Here is a 26,850-nt window from a genome sequence, read left to right as displayed (position 1 = left end):
TAAGCTTTGCGCGCCTAACGTCTGGCTCTGACGTTACTAGGCAGAGCGCCATCTATAATTTCGTACCGCGCCTAGTGACTTGCGCCCTCTGTCGCGTCACAGCATTTTAGAGAAATATGGAAGGGCTGCGTAGCACCGTATTCAGAATATCGATGAGAATATAATATCAAATCAGTACTCTGAAATATGTGATTGCCGAGCTGTCGGTAACTGAGTACCTTCTTCAGGGCAAGCAGATTCAGTAGCACTGATTTGATATTATATTCTCATCGATTATAAATTATTATTACTTTAGTAGGTGTGTTTACGCACGACGCAGATTTATGCGTGCGTGACGTGCTAGGGAATACTTGAGCGCAGAATATCCGGTCAGCGTTATTTGCGTACTGTACACGATGAGGGGCTTGTGAAGGAACTCGCATGGAACCCATGGAGTGGAGCGGGGGAGGGTGTTGTTCGACAAGCGCCCCCTACGTTGAAACTCTTCTCATTCCGTATTGTGCAGCGATGGCGTGCAAATCCTTTGTTTCTTAGCTGCGTAAACATGGACCACGATCCACGAACTGCCAGCAATGTTTTTTATTGATTATTTATTAATTTCAACTGTGACTCGGACTTTTTAAACCCATATGATATATTTTTTATATAGGACTTTCACTTGTATCAGAAAAGCTAATTTTTGAGATGAAAGTTATCTTCTGGAGAGATATTTTGTTTAACTGCAAGTCCTTTTTGACCGTGCCGTGCCAACTTGCCAACGCGTTGCCCGCACACGCGTTTGTGTGCGACGGTCGGTTGTGCGTGCCGCATCTCCAAGCGCTGTAAGTTTTGATCGAACGTGAAGAATTTTTTTTACTATACGTGTACACAAAAGCAATAGCCAAAATTTGAATTGGACGCACATTGATCTCCATTGCACGTGTATAGACTGGATAAGACATCGCGTCCAAAACGCGTCCGGCGTATGGGTATTTTCAAGAGGGTAAATTATGAGCGTTGCTAATTTCGCTGCGTGTAGTTTCAAGTGGAGCTTTTCAAACCGGTTGAGGTTTTTGTGCTAATATAGGCCTAGTTAGAAATTTATGACTGTCTATCTAGCCTATCAGGCTTTGTATATGAAATTTCACTATCTCGAAGTTGGGACCGTCTGAATGTCAATTATTGGTAAAAGTGGTTTCAAAAATGAATGACTAATTTGTCGTTGATTTTCTCCTGATTTCACTGGAAAAAATCTCTAAGACAGCCATGATTTCTGTTTGTCGGATCTAAATAAAGACGCAGTGAACCCAAATTGTGTGACAGACGATGTGATCTGAGTGACAGATTTTTTCTTCGGGGCAGAGATGAAACCAAAGTGAGAAGCAGCGGCTGACGTTTCTGTTGCATGAAGTTACAAACAGGGGAATTCAAAGTCAACGCAATGAAAGAAACTTAGTTTACGTGACAAAATTATTCGTTTTCAGTTAAAACTGACTTTTTTATGCCGGAAAGTAGTTGTAAAATGTGAATCTTTAAGTCAGGTTGTGAACTCAACTTTTGAGCTGATTAATAAGTGTCTGTTTTAAAAAGTTAGTTCGGTCGCTCATTTAAAGCTGCGCTCACTTTGTGCTCACAGAAAAGATTCTTAACTTTCCGTATGCCGCACGTCGGATTTCAATAAAATTTACTCACTATATGAATGAATTTCATTTAGTTCAATTTTCCCGAGAGCGTGTAAAATTAAAATCATTTTATTGATGATTTTTTTTCAGTGTTGGCTCATCGAGAACAGACGGAAAAACACATAGACAGTTTGGACATCATATTTACTGACAAAACCTGTTGCATGTCCTGGTGGAATTCTCAAAGTTTACACATTGAAAAAAAACGAACAAACAAGCAAACAACCCAACACCCAACAAACAAAACACACAACAACACACTAAAACAAGTTAACATTAGTGGGTTAGTTCATAAGAAAATGGTCACTTATTTCCGGAAATGATATTCTTGCATTTTCTGTTTATTTCTGGCTTGTTTCCGGGAGGGAGGCCGAGGGCTTAGCCATTATCCCAAGGAAAAAGGTTATGTTGACCAGAAATGCATGGCATACAGCATTACATTACCCTCCTGAAGCGCCGCCATTGTTCGGCCGCGCATTTTGTGCACAACGTGCGATATCCTGATCCAGTCTATATAATGGATCATTGGGGACGCATCACTCCGTTTTTAATGTTGCGGGAAAAAAGGGTCATGTTGAAGGGAAGGATTTCCTTTGAACGACTACAGTCAGAAGGTGAGCTCTTTAAACATACATTTCAGGGAAAAAAGTCAATGTTGAGGTGGGAGTTCTTACAAATTATATTGTTGTTATGCATGGAATTTAGGGGTGTTAATTTGAATTGAGGAGATCACGGCGCAGCCTGTGCATTATAAACGTGTTCGCATGCAGTATTCATAGCTGGATCGAGAAGCTGATATGGGAATCCGAATCCTTTTCTAGAATCTCCAGGAAACAAAAGGCCGGTGTATATATTGAAAATAAAAAGGTTCTTCAATAATCCTTAGAAATGGAAACGCTGGAGACTGGAACTTTTAATCATTATGAACACCCCTTTTTTAAAATGAATGGATTATGCTTACAGACCATTGTTCGCACATCACGCGTAAAAATTGGAGAGCGACCGTGTAATGTTTATGAGAGACGTAGGTCCGACTTGATCAAGTCTATGTAGGGGATCGGAAGTAGCTCGGTCGTAACGATGACTTTCGCTTCGCAGTCTAGCTCGTACCATCTCCATGCTCGTACATCCGTACACGATGATCACGATAACTTGTTGACGATTTCGCTCGAGCCCTTACGTTAAGTACGCAGTCTTTTCAATATTGACTGGAATTCACTCTTAAGGTGAGATTTTGAGCAATCGGTCTATAGCCATGGTCTAAAGGAAAACATGTTTTCTCTGATTTTTATCTGCATGATCTGTAAAAACCAAGACCTGTGAACAGGGCCCGTCATATCATACCCACGATACCCCCAGAACTGTGGGGTCCGACGTCCGATCCCACGAATGAACCCCACAGATCAGGGGGGGGGGCTGAGGCTGAGGAGATAAACTCTTGTCAGCTTGTGCATGCAAAACATTTGGATGCTTCCAGTTCCATATTTATTTCAACAGAAATAATCAGAGAAAACATGTTTTCCTCAAATTCCTTTAACTTTTGGGACACCTTTAGGCTCACTATTGTAGCCTGCAGTTGTTTTCCTACCGGCTGGATTTTTCCTGATGGAGGTAGCCCCCATAGCCCCAGCTACGTGTACGGCCCCTGAACCCTGGTGTTCGGAAAGATTTTACTTTAAATCCTACTCCGTGTGTATACTTTACGAAAGCCCATTAGCGCCAAACAAAAAATATTTTGAATCAGTTATACATGTAGGCCCCTAATGGGGATTGTGAATTTCTGGAACCCCTTTCCTATATAGAAGAAAGAATTAGATGTAATTTTTTTGACTTACCTATCAACATGTAGATAACAATGACATTGATTCACCAAACTGTAGAGTTAATTTTGGTGACAGAAGGCAGGGTTTGATTTTTGAGGGAATTTGTGTGGTGAAAATGATGACAGTGACACAGACTGTGCACGCATGCATCCACAGAAAATAAATATACCAATTTTGTCAATGTAAATGATAGAGTTTATTAAGAAAAGCCGAGCTCTGATCGCTCAGGAGGATCCATTTGGGAAGTAAGAGAATAAAAAAGAACAGCCAAAGCTCTGACGTAAAAGTTTGCCAGTTCCTTTTTTGTTCTTGGGCCTGCTCTAGCTCATGGACTGAGAATGTGCACCTATGGATGGGATTGTTAAAAGTGCTCCAATCTTGCTGTTGAAATATGTGTACAAAACCTATGAAAAAATTAAATATTAAAAATTCTATAATAAATCAATTGATGACGTCATGATGATATCATGACACGGTACACATCTTCAGATGGTAGTCTAAAGTACATGTACATGTATGTGCCAGGTTTGAAAGGGATTGGCCTCAGGGAAGGAGCAAAAGACGTGTAGAATATTTCCGTGTTATGTTTATGGGAAAAAGTGGAAAAAGAATCTAGAGGTTCTGTGTCTCACATGGACAGGAGACGGCCTTTTTTTGTTGTTCTGAAGCAACTGCTTCATTGGCATATTATCAATTTCTTTAAATGTTCGTACTCATATATGCAGATTTTAACAAAAAGACATGCACTTCAGGACATATATTGCTTTAAAACTCCACCTTTAATGTCATGTGATTTGTCACATGATGCCATCATCATCACGTTGGAGCAACATTCATTTTAAGCACTCCGCTTTCAAGATATGTGCAAGGTTTGAATCCCATCGATCTTGCTCATCACGAGATATAGTACTTGGAAGAGTGCACCTTTAATGTCACGTGACTTGTCACATGATGATGTTATCACATCGGGGCAATCTCTGTTTATACTTTCCCTTCTTATAATGTTCTGGGCAGTAACTCACACAGGGTTGACACGAAGTTGCCAAGGAACTTTCCAGAGTGGTTTATTCCATACATGCACTGCACATGCTCACTTAGAGTCATTAACATATTGGCATGACAACTGTATTATTGTATGCATACTTTATATTGCTCTCCCCTTTAGTAATAAACCCAATAACTTCGTTACTATGTTATTTCGCTGTGTTGTCATTGCAAAGGGAATTCACATGTTAGATTTACACCAATATTCTGTTCCCTATAGTTCTTGAGTGTTAAATTCCAAATCAATACAGCTATTTTGTAATGCTAGTCATTTCTTTTATACCCATGAACTGTGGTCGAGAAATAAACAGGAGTCGTCTAGAAGACTGTGTTTTCAAACTGGCTTTTTTTTTTGTTTTACAAATCTTGTCTAACAACTGGTTTACGGATCCTTCCTGAACGCCTCAGAGTTACGGGTTCAGGTGTTGACTCAACTTTAGGCTCGTTTTTTACCGGTAGTTCTGGTTTAGTACTCTGACTTTCCCCCGAGGAGTCTGCTTGTTTAGCTGTACCAACTGAACTAGGTGTTTCAATCTCTGTGTTTTTTTTTACTCACATTCAGGTACAGACTCAGGAACTAGGAACTCAGTCTCAGTTTTAGGTTCGCCTTTGGCTAAAATCATTTGATCCACATGAACACTCCTGATTTTGTTTCCTACTTCGACAGGGTATCGTTTTGTTCCACACACTTCAACTATTTTCCCGACCTCCCATTTGTCATGAGTGGACTTGTTGGGTTGGCTGAGAACACGAACTTGCTCGTCTTTCTTGAAACTCCTCTCCTTTTTCTGGGATTCAAAGTGGTGTTTCTGACTGTGGCCAAATTGGGCTGAACCAGACTTAGGCGTGTTCTGAACCTGCGAATGCACATTTGTTTCGTCGCAGTTTAACATTGTGGCTGTCCAGTCGTGCGAGAACTTGCTCGAGGATTTTCAGGTGCTCGTCCATATCCTTTGTGGATATCCGCAGATCATCCTGGTTGCACACACAATGTGGAATGCCTTTCAGCATTTTGTCCATGACTGACTGGAAGATCACTGGGGAAGACTTCACACCATAGGACAGCTTTGTATATGAATACAAGCCCTTATGTGTGTTGATGGTTAGGTACCGTTGACTTTCTTCGTCTGCTGTCTGCGAACATGTCTGCATGTTTGCTTAGCAGACTGTAAAGGCGTGATTTGGATGAGCTGATGCTGAAAATGTTTTTCCGGTCCAGATTACATGTAAGTCTACTCAGCCAATCCTTTCCCAGGAGTGTCTTTTTTTTTCTGTGGCTGGCTACAATAATGGGCAGTGTGAATGATTGACCATTATGTTTAACTTTGCAGTCCATTTGTCCGCGAGTCTCCAAAATTTTGCCAGAGTAGGTTTTCAGCTTAACCTTACTCTTGTTGAGCGGTGCGTGAGGAAACTTGTTTTCGTACAAGTCTTTGCTCATTACTGAGCTGTCCACAGCCGTGTCGATTTGCATATCAATCAACTGTTCGTTCACCAATAACTCTGTTTGAAAATCCCTGCCTTGGTTAGCCTTTCTTCTGGCAATGGTAGCATATTTGGCAGTTTTGAACGTGCAGGACTGAGGTAAGTGATTACCGTTGCAATGGTAGCAACTGGCCGAACTCGACTCTCCGTGCTTCGGCTTGGGTTTTGCAGCTTTTGCTTTAGCTGCTGGCACTGCTTTGTGGTTATGAACAGCTGCTGCTGGCTGTGGCAGACAAAGCTCACGAGCATTCTTTGTTGCCATTTCCATTGTGGTGGCAATCTTACATGCTTTCTCAAATGTAAGGTCTGCAGTGTTCAAAAGCTTGGACTGGATTCGCTCATCCACAAGGCCACAAACTAATCTGTCTCGTAATGCACAATCCAGAAATGTTCCAAAATTACAATGCAATGTCAAGTTTTTCAAGGCGACAATGTACTCACTGATTGTCTCATGTTGCTTCTGGTTTCCGGTGCCGAATTTGTAGCTTTCAGCAATTTCCAGAGGCTTTGGATTGAAGTGTTGTTCCAACTTCTTCATAATATCCTTGTAAGCCACCTCTTTTGACATCTTAGGTGTGAGGAGGTTCAATACTGTCTCGTACACTTCCGGTCCGATTCACGTGAGCAGAATCGCTTTCATGCACTCACGAATGGCCTCATATGTAGTGGTCACAGCCTCTCCCTCACTGCTAGTCTCCATTATATTGTTGGCCTTGAAAAACATGTCTGCTCTCTCCATATACGAGCTGAACGGCTCCTTACTTTTGTTGTAAGGACCAAGACTTCCGATGTAGCCCATTGACATGGGCACCGCCATCTTGTGCCGTTGTTTTTTTTGTGACCCTTGACTTGTGCAGTACAATTGCTTGGATGCGTGAGCTGCCTTCACGTGTGCAGTGTGTACGTGTAATATACTGTACTTGTGTGCACGCACATGTTCACTATGCATAGCCAGCTGATGGCCAACGAAAGTTCGCTCCAGAAAAGTCCACAAATAACTGTTTTGGTGCAGCGAATCTAAAACTTGACTGTACGAAGGCTATACAACTTTGTGGTGATCCCAACACGAAAAATTTTGCTCAGAAATCCCGGCCTCGTCGCCAATTTTAACGTTCTGGGCAGTAACTCACACAGGGTTGACACGGAGATGTAGTTGTCAGGGAACTTTCCAGAGTGGTTTATTCCATACATGCACTGCACATGCTAACTTAGAGTCATTAACATATTGGCACGACAACTGTATTATTGTATGCATACATGTACATTACACTTCCTAACTATCTGCAAGGTATTAACCCAATGAGATATGTACAATACAAAACATTATTTTTATCGCAGAAAGAGTGCAGATTTAGAGATTTTTAGATTTTAAACATTTATCCCATTTGGCATTCCATACAATGCAATCTGTTCGCAGCGCCACATGCTTGGCGTTCAACTTCACACATGTTGAATGGGTAAATATCATCATATCTAGCAATATTCAGGTGATTCCAACAAACTTCGCAACAGACATCTATTCAAAAGTCATTTTCAGTCATTTTTCAGAATATCCCATTTGGCATTCCATACAATGCAATCTGCTCTCAGCGCCACATGCTTGGCGTTCAACTTCACACATGTTGAACGGGTAAATATCATCATATCTACCAATATTCAGATGATTCCAACAAACTGCGCAACAGACATTTTCCGTGTTTTTCACCTTATTTAGTGCCCAATTGTCACACTTTTGTCAAAGTCCCCTCAGATCATCGGTGATACTAGCTGGAAAACTGACATATGTTTTGTATCTGTCAGCTCATTTTTTTCAAGATCGACAGCCATTTGTCTGAAATGCGGTTCATGTTTCATTCGGATTCAAATTTCCGCATTGAGTCAAAAATGAGATGTCCAGATTTTGAGCATGGTGCACACGTACACATACCTGGATACGAGTGCGTTTGGGTACGAGTTAATCTACTGCTTTGCAAGAACATATACAATCACGGCAAATTGCCTGACGAAAAGGCACAAACAAAAACTTTCCATTTTGATCCATACGGTTTCCGTCTTGTATGATACTTTCTCATTACAGTGTTCATTATATTCCTCACCATTCACAAGTAGAGAAATGTCGGGGGAAAACCCAGCAAAACTGAAAAAAAAACCGGCTTTTTGAATATTTTTTTTTAAAGAAGCTACATGCACATGTATGTAGGGAAACTGACATTAGGTCAATTGTCGTCTATTACACTGCCCTTTCTAGTTATATGCAAATGTTCAACCTGATGGTACATGTACTTCGGGAGATACATGTATAGGGCTCTAAAGAGTGCAATGTGACTTGCCTCTGGATGACGTCACCATCACATCAGGTCAATTTTTGTCTATAGCACTTCCCTTACTTCCCTTCTCTAATCTGACCGACAGACATCTATTGATGCCTGATTATTTCAGCCAGGCCTGCCGCCTTGTAAAGACAGCTCAGATTGTGGGGTGTTAAAAAATTTTCTTTTGTTCCTGAAACTGGCCTAGTGCGCTGCTGGCGTCTTTTCAAATGCGGACCAAATTAGCGTGCAGCAGTATTGTATCACTCATCCCTAGAGCGCTGGAGCTCTATGGTCCCAAGTGGTAATCCACTCACGCTGAATGCCAAAAACAGTGGTATAATCATTTAAAACAATGACGGATGTCCTCCACTGTTGACAAATGAAAAAATCCTGGCACTTCCCAGTAGCTTGTTCTTTTGTTCTGAGTACGGTCTTTTGTTACAAGGCTCGGCTCTTTTGTCCGATTTCGGGTGGCCTGGCTTTGCGTATAAACCCAAGGAATCCGATTCCGGCAACCCCAGCAGCAAGTGGTTAATGTCACATGACAACGTCATCATCTTATCAGGCAAATATTCCTTTCAAGTATTCCCCTTTCAAGATATCTACAAGGTTTGAACCCAATCAGACCTGTACTTCACGAGATATGAGCCTCAAGCTTGACCAAGAGAGGGCACACTTATCCTAGCAGCCGTGACTCCGCTTGCGGTACTCACTATGTTTCGCTGGTTAATGAAGGCATTTCATCACTGATTTATTGCACGGTATACCAGGAAATACAAAGAGACTGTTCCCAAACGTTTTTTTGCACATAAGGGCTCCTGGTAACAGCGAGGTGGAAACCAGGCTCTTGAATATTAGTTTAGGAGGAAGGAGCTACAAACCTTTGACGATTGAATTAATGAGACAGAACTTGAATAATTATGAGCGAGAAACACATTGCGGATTTTGAGAAACAAATATGTTAACAGCAAAGCGGAGGAATTGCGGAAGGGAAAGTTGCTCTTTAAATCAAAACATGTTTTCATTGTCACAGAATTTGTGCAAGAAATTGTGCACAATAAAGGGTAGAGTGATACCGTAGCACAGGATTTTAGATTCTCCTTGTGGGGTGGTGTTGTCAGTAAGTCTTATTAGATGCAGAAAAGAAGCAGACTTGCATACTTTCAGACTGGGTTTAATTTTAATTTGAGAAAAGACAAGGTAAAAATCCCAGGTATTGATAATCAAATATAACTTATCAATCAAAACATCTGTTGACAAATAACAAAACTTTTATTGTGTTACTTTTTGCTCTTTACATTTCTAGCAAAGTTCAACAACTAAAATACTACAATAATTTAAATGCATACAAATTCACACAAATCCATTATATGTAAGTCTTTTCGCATACTGGTACTAAGAATAAACATTAAATACATGTTTATGTTTTCATAAAAATATAAATTAATATAGATTCATGTAAATACATTTGAAATGTTACATGAATAAAATAAATAAACCACGCTTCCTCATGATGCTATATGGAAACATATTAGGAGAGCGCATCACAAATGTTGGTTTATATCTCCATCCGTGACAACCATGGCTGTGTGCATCACCAGATGGTATTATCACAACAATAAACCAAAGTTAATTGAAATTAAATGTCCTCATTCTTGTAAAGATTCAGAGATTGTAAATTGGCAAATGAAAAATCAAATGTTCCGTATCTCAACTTTGACGACATAGACAAATAGGCTGAAAAAATTCACATGCTTACTATACCCAAACTCGGGTAACATTATGTATCACGGGGTAAAGCATGCATTCTGTTTGTGTGGTCTCTCAAACAATTGGTCACTGTAATTGTGCCATTCACTCCCACTTTCATCCAGATGTCAGTTTCTAAGGTACGGAATTTCTATTTTGAATATTTTCTCCCTGAATTGTTGAACAGTGGGTTCTCCTTAAGAGACAGCATCAATGTCAAGTACTTTTCAAGGCCTTTGTAAAAGCTGCAGAGACTACATAGATGTAAGTGATAATGCATTCATACATGTATATTATGATTGTAATGCTTACTTTCTATGCAACACAACTTTTTGAACTGAAAAATATATGGATAATCCAGAAATTAGGGTTGCATTTTTGATGCAATAACTGTGAATTTTAGACAGAAAAACATCTCCATTGAAAACAATGTCTTACAAGGCTGATTGAAAAACACATTGCATAAAAAACAACAGCAGACAGTTCTCTAGACTTGTACCCCTTGACTTTGTTGGAGGCAGTGAGAGAAGGAGAAACACACTCAGCTGCACCCTTGTCAGGTCATGGATTTTGTCTTTAGCTGCATCTGTGCCAACCCACCTATATGAAATCCACATGTGTACTTGAGGATTCCTGGCATGGCATCTGGTCCTACGCACTGGTCTTTTGTCTCTGTGTGTCCAGTGCAAGGTTCTTTGTAGAAAGATGTCTAGGTGCTAGCCTCAATGCCAGTCATGTACATGTAACAATTCATAGTGTGGACAGCAGTACATGCATGAGCTCCTGGGCCAGTGCAGGGGCATGTATCCTGTTCAGGAAAATTGGCTTAAATCTGTCTGCGCACATGCACTTTCTCAGTTTGCTGCTCTGGGATCAGCTGGCCTGAGATGTAGTTTCAAAAGATCAGCAGATACCGTACTGGAGTCTGTACAGGTACCTTCATCTTATATTGGTGACCCACCATCCCAAACCAGGCTGAAGTTAGTAACTGGGATGTTCGACAATTCCTCTATTTCAACTTTTTTCCCACACTTCAAAGTGATCCATGTCAGGTTTAAATTCCGTCTGCAGTACATGTAAGGTTTATACGGATAGTGATAGCTGTGAAACTTCCATGAAGACATGAACAGTGGAATTTCCACCTTCTCAGGGAAATGAAGTTACCTACTTCAGCCTGGGTTTGGGATGGTGGGTCACATTTGTTGATTTGCTTACTGTAGTCACCTCCTGTGTTAAGGGTGGGTTTGTTACACTTCTTTCTGTCCTCAAAATAGCAAGGTCCGATGTACATCCCACTTTGAACGTGGAAGCAGGGCAGACTCCAGACCCCACAGTTCTCGGGTAGGCTAGGCCTACATGGAACTCTTCCCGCTTAAATAATAATACTAAAGCCTAGGCTGCTACTAACCTGCCATGACCCAACCTTCCTGACACGGTGATCCATAGTTGCAATTGCAAAGGGAAATGGGAAAAATGTACTAGTTTTTGTGAGAACACCCACTCATGGTGCATTTTTGCTTCGTTCATGGTGATGATGAGTTAGCCATTCTCTCGTCTTCTTCAAAGCTGAATGAAAGACTGTGGCTAGATAGCCCAAAGCCTGAGAATGCATGCATGGACACTAAAATTTTTAAAGAGCTCAAACTTAGTACGTGTACTTCAGCATGTACAAGGCAAGGCTGGCATGCACCCAGATCGTATAGCACCACGAAACCGATGCTATAGGATCTTTGGGCATGCATGCGTGCTAGCATGTCGCGCGCAGTGTGTTGCAACCAAACAAGATGACGATTGATTGAGTACTGTGGACCACTTGGCTCTGTTCAACCGTTGAGGGGGTATTTCTAGTCGAGCCAGATAGTGCTTTGAAGAGTGCACTTTTAATGTCATGTGACATACCACTTGAAGACATCATCACATCAGGTCAATATTCGACTAAAGTGCTCCCTGTTGAAGATACATGTACATGTATATGCAAGGTTTGAACCCAATCAGACATGTACTTCATGAGATGTAGTGCTTTGTAGAGTGCACCTGTAATGTCACGTTATTTGTCATCTCTTGATCTCATTACATTTCATTTTGCAAAATTGTGAAAAAGCGAAAACCCAAACAAAAGGAATGCCTATTTTGCAAAGTTGCAAAAAAAGCCAATGAGACAATTTTCTATGGCTGTTTGCAACAGAGCATAGGGCTTTTTTACATTTCAAAGCTTTGAACTAAAAATGTTATTGCCATGTTTGCACAGTCCTCCAACCTACATGTATAAGATGGCAGACAGAGATTCAATAGGTAACATTGATGTCACATGATTTTAAAGCTGATGACATCATTATCACATCAGGTCAATTTTCGTTATATCACTTCCTTTTCTAGCTGTCTGCAAAGTTTTAATCCAATGGGACATGCACATGTACTGCGGAAGATATCCCTAACCCCCTTGGGTATATGTAAAATCATATTGGAATTGCAATTTTCATTTACCTGTTATTTTGGAGATAACTCCGTTGAAAATAAAATTAAAATGAGCAACTCTGAGCATTAGATTTTCATCATGAATTGTATTTTATGTCTCGAACGTCATTTTTTTGCGAACGTCACTCAGAATGACGGATTTTCTTTTGATAAAAATTGTTCTGAAGAGAAAAATTGCAGAGCATCGCCATCCCGTGGAGGGGCTCATGAATATCGAATAAAAAAGAGGGTGCACTATCTGGGTTGATGTCAAAGGTCAAACAGGCCACGATCCAGCGAAATGTTTCTCTAATGTCACCGTAAGAGATTGATGAAAACCACAAAATTGCCATGATTGGTAATTTGGACTGCGGTTTTCGGGAACATGCTTGAAGAAAATGTGATTGGTCCAGTCGTAAAAGGATGATGGTTTGGCGGTGCTGTTTTGCACTCTTTTTTAAAGCTTGTGTTGTACATCAATATATGGATTTTACTTGCTTTTTTTGCAGTCAATTTTTTTGACACTAATGACAGAATCGAATGACATTCGTGAGTGCTGACTTCGGGACCCAATTAATTGTGAGAGGTACTTTTAATTTCGTGATTATGGTTTTAATATGTGTAAAGTCTCAGTAAATTCTATTGGCTCGGATTTTAACAGGGAGTTCATGTCCCACAAAATTTTAACAATCAAGACTTTAATTGATTAACTCCAATTAAGTTGAAAGTTTGACACGGTCATTATTGTTCCAGATATCAGCCATGATGTCCCTCATTACATCAAACATTGGAAATTAATTCACTGCTGTTCACTTCAGGAAAAATGAACCCCCAAAATTGAACATTATCTAATGGTCCATATTTTGAGGAACCTGCCTTTAACTGTTGCATACATGTATCTAATGATGTCGTCATCACACAAGGTCAGTTTTCGTGTGTAACACTTCCCTTTCAAGCTACATGTATTTGCTTTGTTTCAACATGATGGAACATCATGGGTTGACATTAATGTATTTTTCCAGGTGGCCAGCATGATCAGTACTTCAAAATTTCATCTGGTCCTGCTGAAAGTTTGGTGGTCCTGCGAGAATCCTACAAATTTCTGTAAACTGTGGCTGCAAATGTCCACAGTTATTGTGATACATGTAAGCAGATGTCAAATAAGAAATTGCTGTCTTCTTCCCCGTCCGTGACTTCTTCTGTGTCCTTTTCAGGGTGTTGATACGGTTGCGAGAGGATCAAATCCAATTTAAAATTGGTTGAGCCCATGATGAGCAATGACTTTCGATCAGCCGCTAAATTTGCACATGCAGCCGCATTGAGCAATCCTTGTTAGGGGGCCTACATTTACATGTTAATACATATACCAGATAACTTCTTGCAGTCAAGACTAGGGGCTTTTACAAAACGAGTTGGTTAGGCTTAGACTTTTGTTTTACTGGTTCCAGTTAGGTCTCATCTGGAATATGTGGTTTCGAACGCTGCTTTCAAAATGGTTGAGACCAGTGAAACAAATGTCATAAGCCTAATCAACTTGTTTCATAAACACCCGTTAGCACAGCGCGTGGTGTGTACACATGGCAAAACTACAATTTGGATCATTCTTATGTTGCATAGCTAGGTACACACAGCATGCAAAAATATAACCGGATCCACCATGCTACCAATTCAGGTAATATGTATACATATCTTTTTTTTCACGTTCTTCTTTTCTTTTTCAACCCCTGAACCTGTACTTCATGAGATATAAGGCTTTGAAGTTTGCCAATTTAATGCCATGTAACATGACACCTCATGATGTCATTATAATGATTTTGTTCTTAGACATTTTCTCGCTGGTGGACTAAGACTTTGCACCTAATATATAGTCAGTCAGATCGATACAAATCCTGAAGTCTGGCTTTAGAAAAAAAGGTGAACAAAACCTATGGGCAAAAATGAAATATTCAAAATTCAATAATGAATCAGGTGATGACATCATCACAACATCATGCTTCAAGAATCATCCATGCTGCAGGGTCTTTGCTTGAGACAACTTTGTTTAAGATACGACTTTGCAAAAGGGGCTAATGTCATGTTCATAGAAAAGCCCTGTACAAAAAAATGGGATTCTGGCAGAAGAACAAGGAGGAGAGAAGAAAACAAAACCAAGATGAACGTTGTATTTGTCATGGAACAAACACTGAGCTTTCCCACAAAATGTCTTCCTTTGCTGCATCATCCACTCTAGGTATGTAAGGTTAACGCACACACACAGTACATGCATGGCCTGTTTGGACATGCCTTTCAGAGGATACAGTGTGTTACCAGTACTCAAAAGGCCGAAATCTAATTCGGGTCTGAGGGACCGCTATCCTTGCTGCAGCAGTTGTATTACATGCTGATTCCTTTCACTGCAACGAATCTGCCAGAGGGAGCATGACTACATGTATACACATTCACCCGCTTTCCCTGCCACATGCTTGACATGTTGCCGAAACAGTGTGGCTCCATTATACACTTAAAGCCTGGTTTCCATCTAGTCGTTTGTAACGCAGACAGAATGCATTATATTAAGATGCAGACATGAACGGAAGAGACTGTGCATGACGTCATTCCACAAAAAATTGAAACAAAATGATACTCTGTGATTTTTCACAGAAAATGTGCGTTTAGATTGACTGCATGGCATTGACGATCAGCTATTAACCCTTTAGTCCCCATTGCACCCGAAACTGCCCGGCCTATTTCTCACTGTTGTACCCGAAACTGCCCCAAAATCGGTCCCCTTTTTATTGCGCGGTATTATATTAATGCACACGATTAGCGACCTCTATAGTAATATTGGAATGAAGCTTGGGACTTCCCCTCTCAGGTGCAATAAAGAAAGACAACTGTTGCTACAGAAAAAAATGACGTTATGACCTTTCTAAGGTCGGAGTGCTCAGCTTCTTCAAAAGGTTGGTACGTCTGACATGTTCAGTGAACGTACATATGTATACATGTACATGTACACGCACAACACTGTGTGTACACTGTCTGCATCATTGCGACTTGTATCGGTTGTCAGAGCTCCGCAGCAAGATAAATTTCATGGCAAGATTAACTTTGCTAGTAGCTCTGCAGAAAATTGATGACAATGATTCTGAAGTTGAAGCTTTAGATGATATTGCAAGTGACACGGACATTTCGCAGGTAGTCATAGTGATATTGAGAGGCATTCTTGCAAACTTACATGTAAATGTGGCAAAGTAAATCCAGGGCTTTCGACATGTTTGATCATCGACATCATTGGTTCCAATATGTACTATTAACGTGGCCAGGCGATGCCAGCGGCCCTGTAACTCCAAAAGTAATGTTGTTACATCACCATAATGGGCTCCCCCTTGACCATTCCAGTGCACTTGCGGCCTACTCCCTAAACTGGTTGAAGCCCTACGAACAATGGAGTGGCCAATGATCCAAACATCCCCTGTAAACAAGGGGAGTGAAATAAGCAATAAATTACAGTGTAAGATTTTAGACCCAAAGTGATCGAATATTGATTCCCTTAAACCGTTGCTAGCCGTTGAAGTGAGAGCCAAGCAATAAATCTCCTCACACTCTCTGGTGAGGCAGAGAGGGGCACGTTTGAACAGTGAGAACGAAAAGTACAAAATGCATGCCATCCCATCTGGTAAGTCTTGTGCGTATTTGAAGCTGATGCTGCTGTTAACAAATGATTCGATCACAGCTAGAGGATTGCTTATTGATAATGTGCACCACTGCCTCATTATCTGTGCGAAAACACACCCACTGGTTTGCTAGCTAGGGGGCCTAACAATGCACAGCAACCGCTAAAGAATAAAATTCGCAGTATGCAATTGAAGACGAAAGTGCCAACAGCTCTGGGGACCACCTGTCTTGAAACCAGCGGCCACTAAAATAACCTCCGAAACCAATGCTACCCGTGGCATCTGTAAATAACTCTAATGCATCACTGTCGAGCCAGTCCTGATCACGAAAAGGGGAAACTCCATTGAAATGTTCAAGAAATTCAATCCACATGAGCAAGTCAAGCTTTCCACCCATAACCCGCTTTGCGTGGCATTCCAAAAATGTGCTGAAGGTTTCAAATAGCGAACATGAAATAGAACAGCCCATCAGTAGGCACCTATCATAATAAAACTTATCTTGAAATTGAAAACCCAACAATTCATAATCAGAAGGTGTGACAGGAAGGAGCCTAAACGCAGACTTAACGTCCATCTTTGCCAACCATGCATCAGGACCTGCAGATGTGGCTGACTCAACTGCCGCATCGAACAACGCATAATGGACTTTACAGTCCTCTTTATCAATAAAGTCATTCACCAAAGCCCCCCCCCCAGGATGAGACAGATGATAGATAAGGTGAAAGGAATTAGGTTGCTGTTTAGGCACCAGCCCAATTGGAGAACATTGGAAATTGGCCAAACGTCAGTGTGTGAAGGGTCCGGCAATTCTCCCAAGAACAATTTCATTTTGCAATTTTTTAAGAACCATGCCAGGCATGTCCAATGCCGACTTAAGGCTTAAGGGTTCTTGGATACTGGAAGTGAAGATGACCTAGGCTGTCATGGCGATAACTTGATGCTGGTGGAGAGTGGCACAGAAGTGGATCTTCACAGTCTGGGGCATCAAAACATGTTCCAGACCTCGTAGGGCTAACTGATTTTGATCGCTTTCGACTTGTTGATGAAGATGGCCGATTGAGAAGTTGCATATAACCACTTGGTATGATTTTGTAGCCTGTTGCAAAGTTGTGATCAGGATAGTGCACTGAATCGTTGGTCATGAAGTACGTTTTGAAACTTGTTCTTCTGTTGACACAAGGGCACTTCCTACCAGAAGCTTGTTTTTATCATCCGCTGACCACATTGAAACTTCATCGTTGAAACATGCGGTCATTTCAGGGGCACAATTTACCGTAGCACGACAGTAATGTGACGCATGATGATGAAGGCCAACATCATTTCGTTTTACGCCGATCTTGGCATCAACGAGGGCATGGTATCGATGACTCCCCGCATGTTGCTGATTAGGAGGGATGAGCAGGCGCTGGATACTTCTGGTACTGATGCGTAACTCAGGGATTTTCTTGGCAACTTCTGTTTTCAACTGACGTGCAGTTACCCCAATCGAGGACCACGTCTTTGATCGTCGATGATGAGCGCCAAAACCGTGTTCCTGAAGTGTGTCGACCACTGTTGGCACAAGAGACGGGAAACGGCTTTCTTCCACATTTTGTAGGCATTGCACCCTGAGCAGAGAAGGCAGGACCATCAAAAAGCTTTTTTCTGGACAGTTGGGTCACATGTTTAGGAGGCGAAAATGCAGGACAGTCAACTGACTTCTGCGGTGGGGAGAGGACTGTTGTAATTGGGCTGAAAATTGGGGCTCCTGGCGAAACCAAACAGCGTGGTGGAGTGAGCTCCATCTTGACTGCAAATGACGTTGCGGGAATAGTTGTTGCTATGGGCAATGTGGCTTGTGTAGCTTGTTGACCAATCAGTGGCTGCGATGTTGCTCAGTGAAGCGAACAGGGTCTCATGAATGTGCTGCCTCCCCACTTCACTGTCACATCAAATACATGTACTGCTCGTACTATAACCTGTGACCAGAATATTCTATGAAATTCACCACATACGTGTTCTAAATGAACACCTGCACTGGAGAAGCTTGATGGATACCCGTCCTCCCAAACGTTTTGGTAAGTAAATTACATCATTTTAAAGTACTACGTTTCTTAGTTGAAGGTACCAATGGCATAGCAAATAAATCGATGTCAGCATTATTTTCCATTAGAAGATGAATATAGAGCTCAAGTTTATTTTTCATGCTTATTTTCCATGACAGGCGAAGATTCTAACGATGAATCTGATGATGATGTTCCGCTCACCGGTCTGAGAACCAAACTTCTTCAAATGCAGTTTTCCTGACTGGTACACTGACCATAAATGTAAAACTGTTGAGGCAATCAATGAGCGATGCAAACGGATTCGACAGGAGTTTAAGGAAAACGTCGCAATTGAAGTGAGAACGCAGTTGTGAAGATTTTATTTCCCAAACGCCATTTATCCATTTGAAAAAGGTCAGAATATTTCAAAAAGATTGTGAAATTGAAAACAATAAAAATGGGGTGACTGCAGTTACTTCTAAACTGCACGTACCGTGTAATTCATCATGTTATATACAGTATGTAACAACCTTAAATCTGTTGCAAATGATTCTGGACAGCAAAGGAGAGGGTCTGAATTGAAATGATGAACAAAATGGCGTACGTCGCATTTCGGAACTATCACGTTTTAGAGACTAAATGATAAAAACAGTTCCCCGTATAATCCATTTCTTTAATTATAATTTGTGTTTATTTTTGGTAAAACAGATCGGTAGAGCATTCGACGTTGAAACTGGCAATAAAGGTGAAATGTTTCTGAAATGATTTAGTGTTTGAGTTTGGTTTGTTAAGTTGTTTTTTTCAACATTTCTTTTAGGTGTAAATAAATCAGCAATACCAGCTCGCGAAGAAACTCTGGACATAATCTATTTTAATGGAGGCAATAATTAGGTCCCATGAAAAAAAGAATGATTGAAAGCAGCTTCTTTATAGAAGAGATAAACATAATGACCGCGTCTGCAATACACGGCGGGGGACATGCGGAGGACGTGGTCCAGCGGTATATAGCGGACCTGCAGCATCCAGACTTCAGTTGCCTGATGAAGGCTAGCAGCACTACCAGCAACACGACACCGCGAGTCATCGATTATCTTTTTACTGTATTAGCTTCCAGTGGGGGTGGTCAGCAGGTGCAGGTGATTTATTACTCCTGCCTATATTCCAAACCCCCAGGTGTGATCAGTTGATGGGCAGTACAAATATCGCAACCTTCCCTCCCCCAATTAAAACATGTGTCTGCAGAGTATAATGGATTTTATCTTGCAGAGATAAAATAGACTATTGCTTTATTTTGCAAAACTATTGCATTATTTTGCAATAAAAAAGATACATGTACTTTAAAACCTGGCACAATTGGGCTTCCTTAGGAAATGAAGTATTCAGAAATCAATAATAAAAAACCAGAGGTTTGACGGTTGTTAAAACAACCGCAGGCTGTTTCGGTGTTTTTCGAGAAAGCATTTCAAAAATTATAACTATGAAAATATCAAAACGAAGAGTAAACATTAACATTTCATGAATGTTTCATAGTTCAGTCAGATTGACAAGAGTGCCGAGCATTGGCTCTTGAAAAACATCTACAAAATCTGATGTGGAAAATGAAGTATTAAAAAATCCATAAAAATAAAGTTGATGATTTCATCATGACATCATGAATTCAGCCAAAATTTTTATCAAGGTCTTGGTTGGTTGTAACTTTGATGATGATCAAACATTTCAAAGTTACCGAAATTGTGGCTTGAAAACATGTACAAAGTCAACGGGCTTAGATACATGTAAGTATTGATAAATAAACACTAAATAACATGAGGACGTCATCATGACGTCATTTATTTACAATAATTCTTATATCAGGGACTCTGTTGTTTAGCACTTTGATAACGATCAAACATCGCAAAGTTACCAAAATGGTGGTTTGAAAATGTGTACAAAGTCAATGGGCTAAAAACACTTATGCAGAGAAGCTGCTCCTTTAACCACTACCAGCTGGGGACCCCGAAATCAGAGCCGTATGGTTTATATACGGACAAAGGAAACAGGGCCCTGTAACAAAAGACCGTACTCCGAACAAAAGACCAGGCTGCTGGGCATTACCGGCATTTTTCACTCTCAAAAGTGGTGATTATTATTGAGCATTATTTTGAAACTGTATACCAGGGTTTGGGGCATTTAGAGCAAGTGGATTACCACCGGGGACAAAAGCTCTCCACCGCCGCAGCGATGAGCCACACAGCACTATTAAATGGAATGATGAGTTGTTGAAGGATTTTGAAAATGGAAAAAATGAAAGTCATGCCGGCCCAGCATCATCAACGTTGAAAAATACCCTGGCACGAAGTGGTTAAGATGATGTCACATGATTTGCGTTTAAACTCAAAGCATTTTATGAAATATTACTTGATATTTATACTTTTGGGTAAATATTCAAACTGAAAAACAGAGCGATTTCTCATTCGTTCTCATAGTAATCTTGAGCTGAAGTTAAGGACTACTAACTCATGAGTTTTCATAAGTAAAGCGTGTACAAAACCTATGGAAAAAACTGCAGCTTTTTTTAATCTCGTGACACGTCACCCATGATGATGTGAATTTGACAATTTTTCTTGGAGAGCCTCTGTTCATGAGGGACATCAAGTGTACATTGAAGGAAAGAAGTCACTTTGACCAGAGTGCCGAAGGCAGGCTGTTGAAAAACGTATGGGGATGATTAAATATCCCAAAAATCAATTGAAAAATAGGTGATGACGTCATAATGACGTCATAAATGTTGCGAAATTCTTTTATCAGGGTCTTTGTTGTCTGTAACTTTGATGATGATCAAACATCTGAAAATTACCCGAATGGTGGCTTGAAATGTGTACAAAGTCAATAGGCTGAAATAAATATTGAAAAATCAATACAAATCACATGATGATGTCATCATGACATCATGTATCTTCAGTAATTCTTGTTTCAAGGTCTTTGTTGGCTATCGTTTTCATAGCTATCAAACATCGCGCAGATTTTAAAATAGTGGCTTGAAAACGTGTACAAAGTGAACGGGTAAAACACTTATGCTGAGAAACTGCCCCTTTCAGTTGATGTCAAGTGATTTGCATTTAAACTTAAAGATTTTACGAAATATTACTTGATATTTTGACTCTTGGGTACATTTGCAATCGAACGGAAGGAAAAATTTGGTCTGGGTTCTCTTTTATTCTGGTAGTGATTCTCGGTCGAAGTTGAGGACTACTCACTCATTAAACTCGATAACAGTGTGAAGTAGAAAAATGTGTACAAACCCTATGGCAAAAAATTAATATTCAAAAATCAATAACAAATGATATGATGATGTCATCATGACAAATTTGTTCCACACACATCCTTGGATGATTGTCTGAAGGTCTGCCAAGTGTGAAGTCAATCAGATTTAGTTAACTGCCAAAGTTCCCTGGTGGAAGGAAATTACTGAAAAAGAAAAAACAAATAGAGGTTTTGTCTGTCTTAGGGACAGAGCAAAGGGCTTTTTTGCATTTTCCTTCATTTGGGATAATACCACATTTGGATTTCTCACTTCGTACTCAAGCATCTATTCAACAGTTCCTAAAGTCTCTAATGATGTTTTTGGTGAGCTCATTATAACAAATATTCGAACCCTTTCGGGCATTAGAAGACACAAGGAATTAAAGTTTGCACCCTTTCATGTCACCTTGTCTATAACACTTCCCATTCGAGCTATCTACCAAATTTCAACCCAATCAGACATCTGGTTCACGAGATGTAAAGGGCTGTAAAGAATTCGTTCTGGTAGCAATTCTCTGTCGAAGTTGAGGACTGCTCACACATTATGCTGGACAATGTGTGTACAAACCCTATGTTGTGCAACAACGCCACCCATGGTTCAATATATGACAGTTTGTTGAAAATTGAAAGCCCAGGCAGCTGTAACCGTAATTCTGCTATAGCGCCCTCATAGCCTGATATAGGACAGTCCGAAAACTGTGTGCAATCCGTGTACAAAGTCTGTGGGGAAAAATTAATTATTAAAAAATCAATAATAAATAAACTACATAAGTTATCACTGTGAATTTCTTCTAGGACCGTCCTTGGATGATGGTTCAAAGGTCTGCCAAGTTTGAAGTCGATCAGATTTAGTAAACTGCCAAAGTCGACTGGTGGAAGGAATTGAGTTGAAAAAAAAAAAAAAAAAAGAAACTAGAGAAAAGTGTTTGTAAACAAGTACAAACACAGAGCTGGTTCGGGACTGTTTTACCAACAAGATAAGTATTGTTGATCAAAGCTCTCAAACTAACCCAAATGCTGGCTTGAAAACGTGTACAAAGTCAAGGGGCTGAAATAAATATTGAAAAAACGAGAGTAAATGACATGACGACGTCATCATGACGTCATTTATATACAATAATTTCTGTATCAAGATCTTTGTTGGCTGTCACTTTGAAAACGATCAAACATCCGAAAGGGTTCAAAATTGTGCCTTGGAAACGTGTAAAAAGTTAATGGGCAAAAAACCATTTGCAGAACCACTGCTCCTTTAAGTTTGTGTCACGTGATTTGCGCTTAACTTGAATAATTTTTATGAAATATATTCGGACTCTTAGGCATATTACAAATAAAATAACAGAGCGTAAAGTACCCGATTTCTCTTTCGTTCTGATAGTAATCTTGCGCCAAAGTTAAAGACTACTTGTTCACTTGTGTTAAGTAGAGAAACGTGTACAAAATGTATGGGCAAATATAAAATATTCAAAAATGAATATAAAATATGGTGATGATGTCATCATGACGTCATCCCTTTGCAATAAATCTTGCATTGGCATCTTTGTTGGCTATCACTTTGGGAACGATCAAAGACTGCAAAGTTACCGAAATTGTCGCTCAAAAACGTGTACAAAGTCAATGGGCTATAAACTTGTTTGCAGAAACACTGCTTCTTTAAGTTCGTGTCACAGGCTTAAACTGAACAATTTTTATGAAATATTACTTCATATTCGCACTCTTAGGCATATTTCAAATGAAATAACAAAGCGTAAAGTACCCGATTTCTCCTTTGTTCTGATAGTAATCTTGCGCCGAAGTTAAAGACTACTTGTTCACTTGTGTTAAGTAGAAAAACGTGTACAAAACCTATGGGGAAAAATTAAATATTCAAAAATGAATATAAAATCCCTTTGCAATAAATCTTGCATTGGCATCTTTGTTGGCTATCACTTTGGGAACGATCAAAGACTGCAAAGTTACCAAAATTGTCGCTCAAAAACGTGTACAAAGTCAATGGGCTATAAACACGTGTGCAGAAAAACTGCTCCTTTAATTTCATGTCACGTGATTTTTGTCTAAACTGGGTAAAACTTATGAAATATTATTTAATATTTGCACACTTGGGTATATTTGCGATCGAACGGAAGGGAAAATTTAGTCTGATTTTTTCTTCGTTCTGGTAGTAATTCTCGGTCGAAGTTGAGGACTGCTCACGCATTATGCGGGACAGTGTGTGTACAAACCCTATGTTGTGCAACAACTCCCATCCATGGTTCAATATGGGACAGTTTGTTGAAAATTGAAAGCCCAGGCAGGTGTGACCATAATTCTGCAATAGCGCCCTCATAGCCTGATATAGGACAGTCCGAAAACTGTGTGCAATCTGTGTACAAAGTCTATGGGGGAAAATTAATTCTTCAAAAATCAATAATAAAAAAACTACTTAAATTATCAATGTGAATTTCTTCTAGGACCGTCCTTGGATGATCACACAACTATCCTCCAAGTTTGAAATTGTTCTGATTTTCCTAGGTGCCAAAGTGTAGGGGTAGAAGAACTTGGCTGAAGATGAAGAAAAAAAAAAGGGAAGAAAAAAAAAACAGAACGATTACAATACTGGTTTGGCTGAACTGCCGAATTAGCTAAAAAATAATCAGAAAAACAATACTGTTTCGGCTGTTGCCAAAACAGCTAAATAAAAAAAAAAGAAAAAAAATTTTTTACGAAAACAAAAGCTGTTCCGGCTCTTGCCGAAACAGCTAACAAGAACTGTTTAGGCCGATGCCCAATAGAAGGTAATAACCACTTCGCGCCGGGGCATTTTTCATCGTTGATGATGCTGGGCCTGCATGACTGTCATTTTTTCCCTTTTCAAAATCCTTCAAAAATTCATCATTCCATTTAACGGTCGTTTTTAGCCGTACGAAGTATTCTGTAGGCACTACTCTAAGTTGACAGGTGACCTTCATTGACGCCCGAGTATTTCAGCCACGCCTGCAGCCTTGTAAACAGAGCCCATATTGTGCGGTGTTGTATAACTGTCTTTTGCTCACGAACCTGGCTTAGTGCACTGGTGACCTCTTTTCAATAGGGGCCAGATTAGCGTGCAGCTGTACTGTGTGGCTCATCGCTGCGGTGGTGGAGCGCTTTTGTCCCCGGTGGTAATCCGCTTGCTCTCAATGCCCCAAACCCTGGTATACGGTTTCAAAACAACGCTGGATTATCACCACTTTTGAGAGTGAAAAATGCCGGTAATGCCCAGCAGCCTGATTTTTGTTCGGAGTACGGTCTTTTGTTACAGGGCCCTGTTTCCTTTGTCCGTATATAAACCATACGGCTCCGATTTCGGAGTCCCCGGCAGGTAGTGGATAAAATGAAAACAAATTAAGAAAAACAAAAGCTGTCTTGGCCAGTGCCTGAAAGAGCTAAAAATCTTGACAAAAAGAATGTTTTTTCACAAAATTGTGAAAAGCTCCGTCCCCCCAAAAAATCTTGACAAAAAGAATGCCTTTTGCACAGATAAATGTACATGTGAAAAAGCCAACATTTATAGACAAATAGACAATCTTACAATTTTATTGAGCTTAGGTCCTCCAATACATCAAAACATTAGGGATTGCAAATACAGTATGGATTGTTGAAAGATAGGCATGCAAGAAAGTACTCTACATGTATATGTAAGTTGACCTTTGCACAAGTATATTATCACTACAAAACATTGAAATTCACAAAGCTGGATCATGTCAAGAATTGAGACACTTTTAGAAAGGGACGGGATCAAAAACGGCCGTCCCATTCCCTTGCGTTCCTCTACAACAAAAGACCCATCACGGTCTGTGCACACAGCAAGATCTTGTGGCCCCCATGGTGGCATAAAACCTATGCGAAGAAAATGTGAAGTCCCCGAAACAATAATGGTGTTCTAACAATTACCGTTCATGGATAGGAAGTAAAATTCTCAGCGAACAGCTAACGGAGGGGAAAATTAAATGTGGCCACTCTTCTGCTTAAGATATTCCTTTTTAATTCTCTGAAGTAGAGCACTTAAGCACTGCATTCCACAAAGTAATACTTTGCTTCTTATCAGCAAAAAGACATACATTGTATAAAGTTTTGAGATGGGGATGTTTGTTATGGAGAAGAAACATCTTTCCAGCCTTTGAGGTTTACCAATCACGCCATTCTTTACTTTCGGTATGTGGAGCCTGCCAATTTTCATTCCAGGTTGTATCCCTCCCTATCACAGAGTATTATTGCCTTCACAAATTTATTCTACCATTTCAGAGTTTTGTCATTGAGATCTCGGCAAAAACATTTCAGCCCCCGACTGGCTGCTCTTTTTGAAGATTTTTAATCTTTAATTTTAAGGACCTCCAGCAAAAAGAATATTACTGCTTTTGCACATTTAAAAAACAATCCAACAATACTTGTGGTTCACAGATTTTAAGGGCCGGAATTTATGTTTAATAGCAACTTTTCAGTGTGTGGCCAACACACAAACACACACACAAAAGCCACCGCATGTCAGCTCTGTCTCCGCCCAACAAGTGAGTTTTTAATGCATGTACATTGTACATGTACATGTACAGTATGTAGCTCAACAAGGCATTTACATGTATGGTTGTCCGAGTGTATACCGGTGTGCTGTTATTGACGACATGCGACTTGAAAAAAAAAAGAAAAAAAAAAGGAGAGAACGGAGAGGAAGTTGTTGCAATTTATCACTGTAATTATAAGAAATATATTCATTCAGGCTGTTCAGCAGAATATTTTTTCTTCCGAAAAGGTGATTAAATTTTTGTGGAAGAAGTTGTTTATAAATTTCTTTTCTATCCACACCTCGACCACTTGTGTTATTAAATTTTTTCCCAGCACCTCTGCTTTTTTTATGCGGAGCACCCAACCCGCCAATAATATTAATTCTTTTCTTCCCTCCTCGGCATTTCTTTTCTATCCACACCTTGACCACTCATTTTTATTTTTTCCGGGTACAACAGCATATTTTTTCAGAGCATCCATCCCAACCCATCAAAATATATTCAATCTCTCCTCCTCTGCATTTATTTTCTATCCAAACCTCGACCACTTGTGGTTTTTATTTTTTTCCCCCGGTACCACTGCATTTTTATTCGGAGCATCTATTCCAACCCATCAAATATATAAATTCTTTCCTCCTTGGCATTTTTCTGTCTAAACCATGACCACACGTGGTTTTTATTTTTTCCTGTACCCGTTCACATTTTTTTCTTATCCCAAGCACCCAACCGGTCAAAATGTATTTCTTTCCTCCTCCACATTTAGTAATAAAAACCTTGACCAGGGTCGTTTTTATTAAGAATGTATAAAATGTGGGAAGTTGGTACATCAAAGGGACAACATGAGCATTT

The 26,850-nt window shown here is 40.1% G+C and overlaps 1 protein-coding gene across 16 annotated transcripts in view; it reads left to right on the top strand.

The window, feature by feature from the left end:
- The first annotated feature begins 2,158 nt into the window (after positions 1-2,158).
- LOC110989511 (uncharacterized) overlaps positions 2,159-26,850 on the top strand; it is a 322,817-nt gene continuing 298,125 nt past the window's right edge. For 9 of the 16 annotated variants that reach the window (XR_015424845.1, XR_015424844.1, XR_015424846.1 and 6 more), the window contains exon 1: positions 2,671-2,887. The gene's annotated coding sequence lies outside the window, so the exon portion shown is untranslated. Of the gene's footprint in view, positions 2,276-2,669; positions 2,888-26,850 lie in introns of those variants that run through there. The other 7 variants (XR_015424849.1, XR_015424847.1, XM_087134887.1 and 4 more) reach the window with 2 other exon arrangements.

Source organism: Acanthaster planci, linkage group LG03 (genome assembly GCF_054643075.1).
Source record: "Acanthaster planci isolate LZ-2023a linkage group LG03, COTS_SCS, whole genome shotgun sequence".
Taxonomy (NCBI): domain Eukaryota; kingdom Metazoa; phylum Echinodermata; class Asteroidea; order Valvatida; family Acanthasteridae; genus Acanthaster; species Acanthaster planci.
The sequence above is the reverse complement of the archived record's forward strand: the minus strand, read 5'-3'. Positions and strand labels throughout refer to the sequence as shown.